The following is a 10,406-nucleotide window of genomic DNA, read 5'->3' as shown; positions in this document are numbered from 1 at the left end:
GAAAGTGGTTTTGACACCTAAAACCCCATAATTTAATTTTTTTCTTCGCGAGCCGCTTTTTGGTCTTCTTTTAACTTTTAAAGGCGCTCCATTTCTTTAGAAAATAGTTTTATTTCTTCTGCTCATGCAGTTGATACTCATGCACGTTTGGCATTCGACAATTTCTTGATAGAATCTCGAAATCCTTGTGAGACACTTTGCTGCGAGTCATCTAAAACACTGGCAGGTTCATCAGTGGTGTTGTCCAAGCTGCCTAAAGAAAAGAGTGACAGTGAGGAGCAAGGGGGGCTGTATTTTGTCTTTTGTGAAATGATCCCATGGCTGTCTCGTAGCTCTGCTAGTTCCAGGTTGTCATGAAGCCAGCGAATTTTTTCAACCTGATCCTTAAAGGCTACTGGTGTTGGGGAGTTTCCAGACTTGCTGTTGTGTGTCACTGCTGTCTTTTTCCGCTTCATTATGGTCTTATAACGTGTGGACCATGAGTCTGCATTCCTCAGCACTTCAGGAGTTTCCTTCAGTTTGAAGGCTACCTGGGACCACATTTCCTTTCTGTTTCGAAATTTTTTCATGGGTCCTACTCGTCCAAAGCACCATTCGTAATAATCTAAATGTAATTTGGCTCCACGTACGGTCTACTCACAACCACGGCCTGCAAACATGAAAAACACAAATCAGCATAACGTCCTTTCCAAGCATATTATAGCTCCTAGTTTCATAGTATATTAGAGTTTCTAGTGCATAACAGTTCAAAGACAGCAACACAAGATTCATCAAAGTATCAACTTTCCGCGGTTACAACTTTTTGCACCTTGAGATTGTCCTGAAATAATAATAGGTATCAAGCATGATTACAAATGAAATTCCGTGCTTAGCAGCCCAACACCATGGCCACTAAACAAGCACAGCAGGTCGATATAAGCGTGTGGAGAAATGTAAGCTACACAGTTTAATGCCGATTGAGGTCATCAGAAATATAATGCACTCCACTTCATTCACTGGCGTATTGTGCATATATTTATTGCTTGTGGTTATTGTGCCTCTTGCTGCAAAAGCATATTCTTACCATGACTGGGTGTTTGTGCCACCTGAGAGGCTGAATTCATCGAGCAAGCACCAGAGGGGTCTGAAATGCATAATTTTCGAAATCGATCTGTGAGGTCCAGTTATCATATCAATTTCGCAACAGAATTATCATGAGCCAATGAAACACTTCCTATACATGGCTCATAGCTGCGTCGAAGCTGACAGCTTGGGGTACATACTGTGATACACCTCTTAGCAGCAACTGTAGTCTCTGCTTACTAAACGCAGCCTACATTATCCCTACATTGTTAGATAAAGTATGCTCTGTCCCACAAAATACAGCCAGTATAGTGAAAGATGCCAATGCTGAGCGACGGCATCGAACTTTTGGCTCAACGCGTGATGGCACACGGATTAAAACAGTCGCCTTGATGCCATGCTTTCCACACTTATTCGGACTCTCTAATTCGTGAATGACAAATGTTGAACTTAAAAAATAAACTGCCTTGTAGTCGATACACGCGACGCCTACAGAGAAAACTAAAGACCCTTTGTCGTAAACAATTTCAGCGGCAATGTCACGTTAGCAATAGCTTTGTGTTCACATCTGTTCAGCGCAAAGAGACCGTAACATGAACATGCCCCTTGCCGTTCCGGCCCTCCTGAAATCATCGAATTCACCAAAACATCCACTGCTGGGCTTTTCACACACGCAAAGCGGCCTGCATGATCCATTATCTCGATGCGTCCAAGCGCGCCAACACGTGCGATGCTGGTGCGAAATGCCAAAAAAGGAAAACTCGTGGAATGCTGGGATCCTGCGGGCGTGCACGCATTTCATTCGCAGATTCGGTGCGAGCAGATGAGAGCGATATCAGTCGTAGCAACGCGCTCCGTTCGTGATCAGGCCGAACACTCGCGATCTGCCATTGCCATTAAACATGAGCTCTTTTTCCTTTTTGGCACGAAATTAGCGTTGAGGAGTTTCTGGAATGATATTTAAACAGTCTACGTCGATTTAGTATTTGCCTGTAGTATCGCTTTAATAAAGGAAAGCAGAAATAAAAGATACATGCTTAAGGAAATGTGGCACGTAATAAACTTGCGCGATCTTACCGTGTAAAATTTTCCGCCTAAAAAATTTCCATGGGTAGTTAGTTTAAGCATGAAATGCTTTTAGATCCCGCTGTCGGCGAACATCAAGGGACCTCGAGCCAAAAGCCAGAGCCGTTTACCGGGCAACAAAACGAGGGTATCCGGGAAACCAGTAAAAAATTTAGAAAATACGGTCGTTGGCCTCCCAACCCTTCGTACAGGACCGCATTACATACGCTAGTTACTTCACAAACAAGTTGCAAAAAATATCGCTTGCGTGTTCTTCTTAATGTTTGTTCACAATATCACTCAAACTGTAATTTCTAGTACGCTGAAGTTTTATTTGTCATTTCCAAGAGCCACATTCAAAAGGCAGATACAGGGCACCATACACTTGACTGTCATCTTTTGGCGCTGATACAGGGTTGCTTGTTCAACGCCACTGGTCCGTCAGTTCCGCAGTTCGAGAGATGACGCCAAGCTGCGTGACCAGGAGAGCAGCGTCCGGCGCGCTGCGGATGGCTTTTTGGCCGAGACGACACTTGCACCATCACCATAGCCACTGAGCAACCACGGCGGGTCGCACAGCTTTGACGACACTTGCAGTGAGGTTCAACTCAGAACAGGGTCGTGTGCCGCGGTGCGGTTCGGTGGGTTGTGTCGTTGCGAACGTCCACTACACCCATTTTAAGATGGTGGCTATAGTACCATCTCCAACCTATCTGCTGTGCCTGTAGCCATTTCATGCTTATATCTATATACTCGCAATTACGGGAGAGCAAGCAATTTTTATTTCAGTGCGCGTTTCAGGCACCCATTCCCTCTGGATTGTTCCATCGCAGGAGCGGCCGTACAAAGACGAACCAAGAGCGGGTAATCAAAAGCTGAAGCAACACCGCAGCCTAGCCGCAAGGCTTAACGCCGGTGGTTTACGAGCAGACTCGGCCTTGAGTCAGTGCGTATTCACTTCGCTGTGCTTGGCATTGCGAAAACAATCAGCTCAGCGCACGAGCAAACGCTCTGACGAGCAAAGAAAACCGCGCGCTAATTGATACTGTTCGTTCAGCAAACACCTGTCAACACAATTCCCACCCTGGGATGGCGAGGCCAGTGAACCACAGAAAGTAAAGATAAAAACGAGGTAAGGTCAAGGGAGTGAAAAGACGCGTGTCGGTGCCTTTCGCTGTAACAAAAGCGCACGCTGTTGACCTAGCGGTTTCTTCTTTGATGCTTGTGAGGGTATTTCGAGATGCGTTTTGCACATTGGTTCGCGCAGGAATCGAGGTCAAAGACCTTGGTTTTCTAGCAACCGAAACAATAGAGGTTGAAAAGAAGACTATTACAGTATCGTAAACGACGTGCAGTGTGTTAAAGTGGTAGAAGTAGGCCCATATGTAAAAAATGCTTTTTAAGGTAGAATTGTTTGTAAAAGAAAATTCCAGAGGATCCTGACGCGGCACTTTATACTAGTGAGGAGGATTCGGGGGAAGTTGTAAGCTGTAGGTGGATCTACCCTTGCGTGGATGGATGGATGGATGGATGGATGGACGGACGGACGGACGGACGGACGGACGGATGGATGGATGGATGGATGGATGGATGGATGGATGGATGGATGGATGGATGGATGGATGGATGGATGGATGGACGGATGGATGGATGGATGGATGGACGGATGGATGGATGGACGGATGGACGGACGGACGGACGGACGGACGGACGGACGGACGGACGGACGGACGGATGGATGGATGGATGGATGGCTGTTATGAGCATCCCATTTGAAATGAGCGGTGGGTTGCGCAAGAAGCTCTTATTCTGAGTTTCCCTAATTTCCTATCGATTCTTTTAGGAAACACACACACAAACAATTCCCAGCGTCACACTTTCAGAACCACTATTGGGAACATTGTTTTTGTGCGCCTCTGTTGTACGTGGTCTGTCTAATTTGCTGCCACCAAACTTCGGATTGCCACTTACAGCAATTGTTTACGCAGAAAAATAATCAGGTTAAAGTTTTTCCAGAACATTAACAGCGGTAACACAGGAATCGATAAGAACATATATTTAAAACCACCTCATTTTCAGTCTAAGAAACGCGACAATTCCAAGAAAGTAAGGGCCTACCAAAGTCGTATTAACGTATTTAAGTTTTCATTCTTTCCGCGAACAATTGCAGAATGGAATGTGCTCCCGGATGAGGTAGTGTCTGCACCGAATTTTTCATCTCCCATAGAGAACTTTACATGAATCTGTTTTAGACAATATTTCCAGTGTGCCGTTTTATGCATTGTGTAACAAATTTTACAATCCGATGTTGTTAGTATTGGATGTGTTGTCTTTCTCTACTAATTACGATGATTGTATTTTTAATACCATAGCTGAGATGATGTCGTTTTTCTCGAAGATCAATCTTTGACCTTTATGTTTGTAATTAACCCCCGTGCGATAATGCCCAACTCGGGAGCTGTAGGTATTTGTAATAAATAAATAAATAAATAAATAAATAAATAACTAAATAAATAAATAAATAAACAAATAAACAAATAAATAAATAAATAAATAAAGTTGTTCCGCCCTAGCGCCTCCTATCGTAAACGTCTGCCGCTGTTCAGCAGCGCAGCACGAGACGAGTGACAAACACGGCGCGTACAGCACAGGGAACAGCACACAATCCCGCAGCCCGCGAGCCATCCCGCGCAAAGTGCCACGGACCGGGTCGACTACCAACACAACACAACACCCTGAATTTAACCTGCCAGGCGTAACGCAACAGACGTCTGACAAAGAGCCCTTAGGAAATAACTTTTTTGTGAAGTCTGCACCTTGTGCTTATACAGCAAGCTTCGATTCGCGGTCGCATAGGTGCTCTCGTGCGGGGACTTCTCTAGTTGCCCACCACAGTAAACGTTCTATTGAAGACAAGTGTGCCTGTTTATCGTAAACCCCAGTCGACCCGTAAGCCGTCCCCTCTGGCGGCCGTTATAAAAATAGCATCAGATGCCCAGAAAGTTGTGCGCATTCAGCTCAGAGACATATTTACCAGAAGATATTTCCATCCTGAAAACAACTTGGTAAGCACCCTTAGGGCTTAAGAAGAAAGTTGCGATTTTCCAAATATAGATTCTAGGCTGAGGATGCTCTTGTTCACCCGCTATCCGATCTCTTACATATACATTGTTACGGTGCATTTGGACAGGACCGTGTACGCAAGAGGGAGACGAAGAGGAAGTCGTAGACTGCCTCCTGGAGCTGTGACCTTTGTACCAGTCTGCGCAATTACCACTAACTTTTCCCCATGTAAATAGTTGTAGACAAATTTGTGCGTCTGGCTTCCTCTTCGTAACATTTGGTGGAAGTGCTGAGTACAGATTCGCGGGAAACATGACTTCCAGCTAAGGGCGCACGATCTTCGTCAGCTGCTGTGAAGGCTGCTGCTGCCATGAAGGAGAGTCCTGTCGGTCTTCACAAGACAATGTTGCCGCCGTATTGGGAAGCCTTGCAAATGACTCATAGATACGACGGGTTTAAAGTTGCTCGAAATGCTTGCACTCCGTGATAATGTCATTAACCGAAGTACAGTTCTTACAAATTAGTAAATTGAAGGCGTTATCAGTCGCACCTTTTAAGACATGCCCGACTTTTTCAGACTCCGATATTTCAGCGTCGGCCTCGCAGCAGAGTGCCAGCACGTCTTCTATATAGGTGACGTAGCCTTCGGTGGACGTCTGAACTCATGATGCCAACTCTTAGCGACGACCTTCTGACCCAGTGGTTTCCTAAAAAGATCTCACAGCTTCTGCTTGCAGGTATCCCAGTCACGGAGTTCTTCGTGGTTTTGAAAGCACACTCGCGCAGTTCCCGCCAAGTAAAAAAATTATGTTCTCTAGCATCACTGTGGGATCCCAATTGGTGTGGCTGCTCACCCGCTCATACATCTCCATCCAGTCGTTGACATCGGCGAAGAACCGAAGCGGCGGCCAGTGCGAAACTCCGTTCTGAGTCGTTACCTAGCACTTCCACAAAATGTTAATGACAGGACCGACCGCAACAATATATATATATATATGCAGATGTATATATGTATGTATATATATATATATATATATATATATATATATATATATATATATATATATACATATATGCATATATAAAAGATAAACGTTCCTGAGAACTCTACTGGTATTTGAACAAATGCATGTTAAACAACACAACTTTATTTTAACCTTCCCGCCGATGACCAGCCTGCCACCATCCAGGAAATATAAGGAAAGACCCTACAAGAGGGGGGATACAAGCTCAGCCTAGAGTTGGTTTTTGTTGCGGTTAATCCTTTTCGATAAGAGCCAATGTTTATGTCATTAGAGTTTATAGGTACTGGGAGTGTCCTTAACTGTACATGCATACGCCGCCACTCCTTCCTTCGGGAGGAAAATTAGAGACTACAAACTGAGCCTAATCTGGTAACAGAAGAATAAAAAGGAGGGGGGGGGGCAGGATGCGGAGCGGTAAAGGGTTGGGTTTCTCGTGACGTGGAAATGAAAGAAAAAGAATAATGAAGAATGAAGGGATGCATAAAGCTATATAAATGCAATAGATAGAGATATTGGAAGGAAAAATATAATATTTAAAGGGTGCGAATCCATGTTTACCAGTAGCACATAAAATTTGTATTTGTGAACGTGTGTAACGGGAAACTTAGTATATTGTGCTCTTTTAAGCCCTTTTCTGCCTGAGATGAGATTAGTCAGAGATAAATGTGAGTATGCCATTGTTTTCCTAGGTGCCCACCAAGCACGTTTGAAATTTATGATTAAGGTATGACTCGCAAGCTTCTCTGTCGAAGTTTGTTTGAAATCCAGACTTAGAATGCTGACCTTAAGTACCTCATAAGGGCGCCCATGAGTGTTTATATGTAATGAGAGGGGTGGGTGGGAGCTACAGGATAGATGTTATGTGTGTTTTGAAGTAATTAAAATGTATTATGAGAGAAGTCGCTGTGTTTCTAATGCATTGTACGCTGAAAATTGTGCGCTCAAGGAGCGAGACAACGTTGGAACTGTAGCAGTCAAAATCACCTCCTAATTTGAAACAAAGTGCGCTGCTTATTGCACTCGAGGTGATCTTCGTTTTTGGACAGACTGTTTTACGAAAGGTTTAGCACGATATAATCTTGATATGGAGTCACGGTGAACAAAAACTTTTAAGATACATTTCTAATTTGACCGCGGTTCACAAGGATATTTCTTTCGCGCTCATATAATCGCCTTCAGTAATCAAATTCGTACATCCCAGTTTAAACATAGAAGACAAGAAGCCTGTGGCGACAGTTTACAGAAAACCGACAGATAAGCGTGAGTATACTTGAGCTTCAATGGTAACCATGCAATACATTGCAGAATATCTATTCCGTATGGTCACGTTCTTTGATTCAGGCGAACGTCACAAATCGGACGTTTGCGCATTGACTTAGCCCGTCAGAATCACCCGTCGTCGGTCATCAGCAGGTTGGCTTTGTTAGGCCTTAAAGATTTGTGTTCTAGGCGGCAAGAATATGCAGGCCAAACTATATTTTAGGCAGATAACGTTGTATATAAGGCACTACAATTTGTGCCGCGAATGCCAATAATTTCAAAAGACGTGCTTCACCTATGCAGACGACAGGAAAAGCGAAAATCTGATTATTTGTAATGATACAAAAATGCCAACTGTCGAATAGGGCAGTTCGATTGCCCCATGACACAATTGTACTAATGAGGGCTATTTGGCTTGATTGAAACAACTCACCGCTTACATTCATGTTCAATGGTCACTGTCACTAGCTCGAGATGTCGTCTGTAGCGAAACAGGCATGAAAAATAAAGTTCGAATACTTTGAAGATACTGATTGAAAGAAGCACTATTTTATGTCTACCTTACGCAAATAAATTCTGGCACAACAAAAACAGGTACGAACACTAAATGTGACAGAGAAAACGGTTTATTAGGAAACTGTTAAATACATAGACTGAAAGATTTCATTTATTCCGCGAAAGGAGGGGGGGGGGGGGGGGTCGACCAACTTTCCGAACACCATATATATTTATATATTTTTTTGTGTTACCTTGACGACGTCGTCTTTTCGGCCGCACTTCTGCAGAGTACTACCACTCACGTGACGTTGTTTTCACGAGCCTTGAACGAGGTGCCCTTTCCCTCAACTCAAATAAACATCGCTTTGGCCAACCAGAGGCGCTAGTACATGGAGGTCTACTGGACAAGCAGTTTGTGTGACCAGACCCATGAAAGAGCGCTGCAGTTAGCGTCTTCAAACAACTGCAGTCACAACGGGAGACCAGAAGTTTCTAGGGTCATTGCTCGCACTTTCGGTGCTTTGTGCTCAGCTTTGCCAATACTGCCTACTGTCTGACTTCATTGCTGCGCAAGGATAAGCCTATCACTTGGGTGGTGGATTGCGATTCCTCGTTTCGTCAACTGAAGTTCCTGCTCTTTTCCGGACCCATACTTCGTCATTTTAACCCCTCAGGGACAAGCGAATTGCACACCAACGCAAGTGGAATCAGCCTCGGCGCTGTCCTCGTCTAACGTTTTTGCGACGCCCATCATGCCACTGCCTACTCGGGCTGTTCAGTAAGCAAGTCGGAACAGAATTCCACCGTCACTGAGCATGAGTGCCTCGCTGTCTTTTTCGCACTCCATAAGTTCCGCCCATATCTCAACGGACACTGATTTACGATCGTTAGTCATCACCATTCACTATGTTAGTTGGTTGGTCTCTGCGGCCCGTCTGGCCTCCATGGTCGATGGGCACTACATTAGCAGGAATTTGACCGTGCAGTCTGTTACAAGAGTGGTGGCCATCATGCGGACGCTGACTGTCTTTCGAGGTTCCCTATACTAAAAACTGCATTGGACGCTGATAGTTTCGATGAGTTTCTGGTCGCCATCGACGGCATTCTATTTCGCGACCTGGCAACCTTCCGAAAAGAGCAGTGCAACGGCCGCAGCCTGGATGCCCTGCTCGCCTCAGCTGCTCAGCCGACAGGTGAAAAAGGCTTTATTATCCAAGATGGCCTGCTCTACAATAAGAATTATGCGACTGATGCTGCCTGCCTCCTCTTAGTAGTCCCTAAGAATTTGAGAATACACATGCTCCATGCTCTGCATGATGATGTGACCACTGGGTACCTGGATTTAACCAGAACATACCACCGCATTCTGAGCTGATTCTACTGGCCTAGTTTGCGACAGAATATACAAAAGTATGTGGCCAGTTGTAACAAGTGCCAGCAATTCAAGTGCCCGAATACTGCTTTGGTCGGACTTCTTCACGCTGTGGTACCACCATCACCGCCTTTTAAAATTCTTGAAATGGATCTTCTCGGCCCATTCCCGCGCTCAACAAACGGCAACCGTTGTGTTATAGTCTGCATCGACCATTTGATGCGTTATGCTGAAGCCGTAGCGGTGCTAACTGCCACGGCTATTGACGTTTCGAGCTTCCTCCTGTCCCCCGTTATACTTCGTCATGGACCCCATCGAATTATTGTGAGCGATCGTGGTCGCCCTTTCGTGGCCGACGTAGTGCCAGAGCACTGTGCATCTCTGTGCTTGCCAATTTGACCATGCGACCCCGTGTCACCCGCACACGAATGGTCTCGTCAAGCGCGTTAACAGAACTTTGACCAACATGCTTTCGATGAACGCCAATTCCAGGCACTAAATTGGGATGACATCTTGCCTTTTATAACATACGCCTACAAACACTGCAAAGCATTTAACTATTGGCTACAACCCCTTCTATTTTATTTATGTTAGACCACCCGCAACTTCCTTGACACCATTCTGCCTTTTACTCGTCATGTGGACTCTTCTATCTCCCAGACTCTCTGCTGCGCTTGGAAGCACGCCGCACCGCTCAGCTGCTTACGTTGGCGTTCGAGGATCCCTCCAAGATCAGCTACCATTCACGGCATAAGAAGGTGTCGTACGACAAAGGCGACATAGTATGTCTTTGGACACCACTTCACAAGAGCGTTCTGTGCCAGAAGCTTCTGGCTCGTTACACGGGGCGTTTCCTCATCACCGATAGTCTAAGTGATATGACCTATGCGATTGCTTGTCTCGTGTCTAACGGCTAGCGTTCTAAGACGCAGCTTGTTCCTGCCGCGTATCTGAAGCGCTGTCATCACCCCGTGACTCTGAGTCTACGTAACAGTTACTCGCCCAACGAGCTTCGTTTGTCAACCGAGAAGTATTGCGCTAAAGCCACAGCAAGCACAGAA

General features: G+C 45.2%; 1 long non-coding RNA gene across 1 annotated transcript in view; it reads right to left on the bottom strand.

Annotated features, from left to right (window-relative positions):
- Positions 1 to 933: 933 nt before the first annotated feature.
- LOC129382456 (uncharacterized) overlaps positions 934 to 10,406 on the bottom strand; it is a 168,699-nt gene continuing 159,226 nt past the window's right edge. The window contains exon 3 of the long non-coding RNA XR_008610526.2: positions 934 to 1,123. This is a non-coding gene — a long non-coding RNA (uncharacterized lncRNA). The remainder of the gene's footprint in view (positions 1,124 to 10,406) is intronic.

This window comes from Dermacentor andersoni, chromosome 6 (assembly GCF_023375885.2).
Source record: "Dermacentor andersoni chromosome 6, qqDerAnde1_hic_scaffold, whole genome shotgun sequence".
Classification (NCBI taxonomy): domain Eukaryota; kingdom Metazoa; phylum Arthropoda; class Arachnida; order Ixodida; family Ixodidae; genus Dermacentor; species Dermacentor andersoni.
The sequence above is the reverse complement of the archived record's forward strand: the minus strand, read 5'-3'. Positions and strand labels throughout refer to the sequence as shown.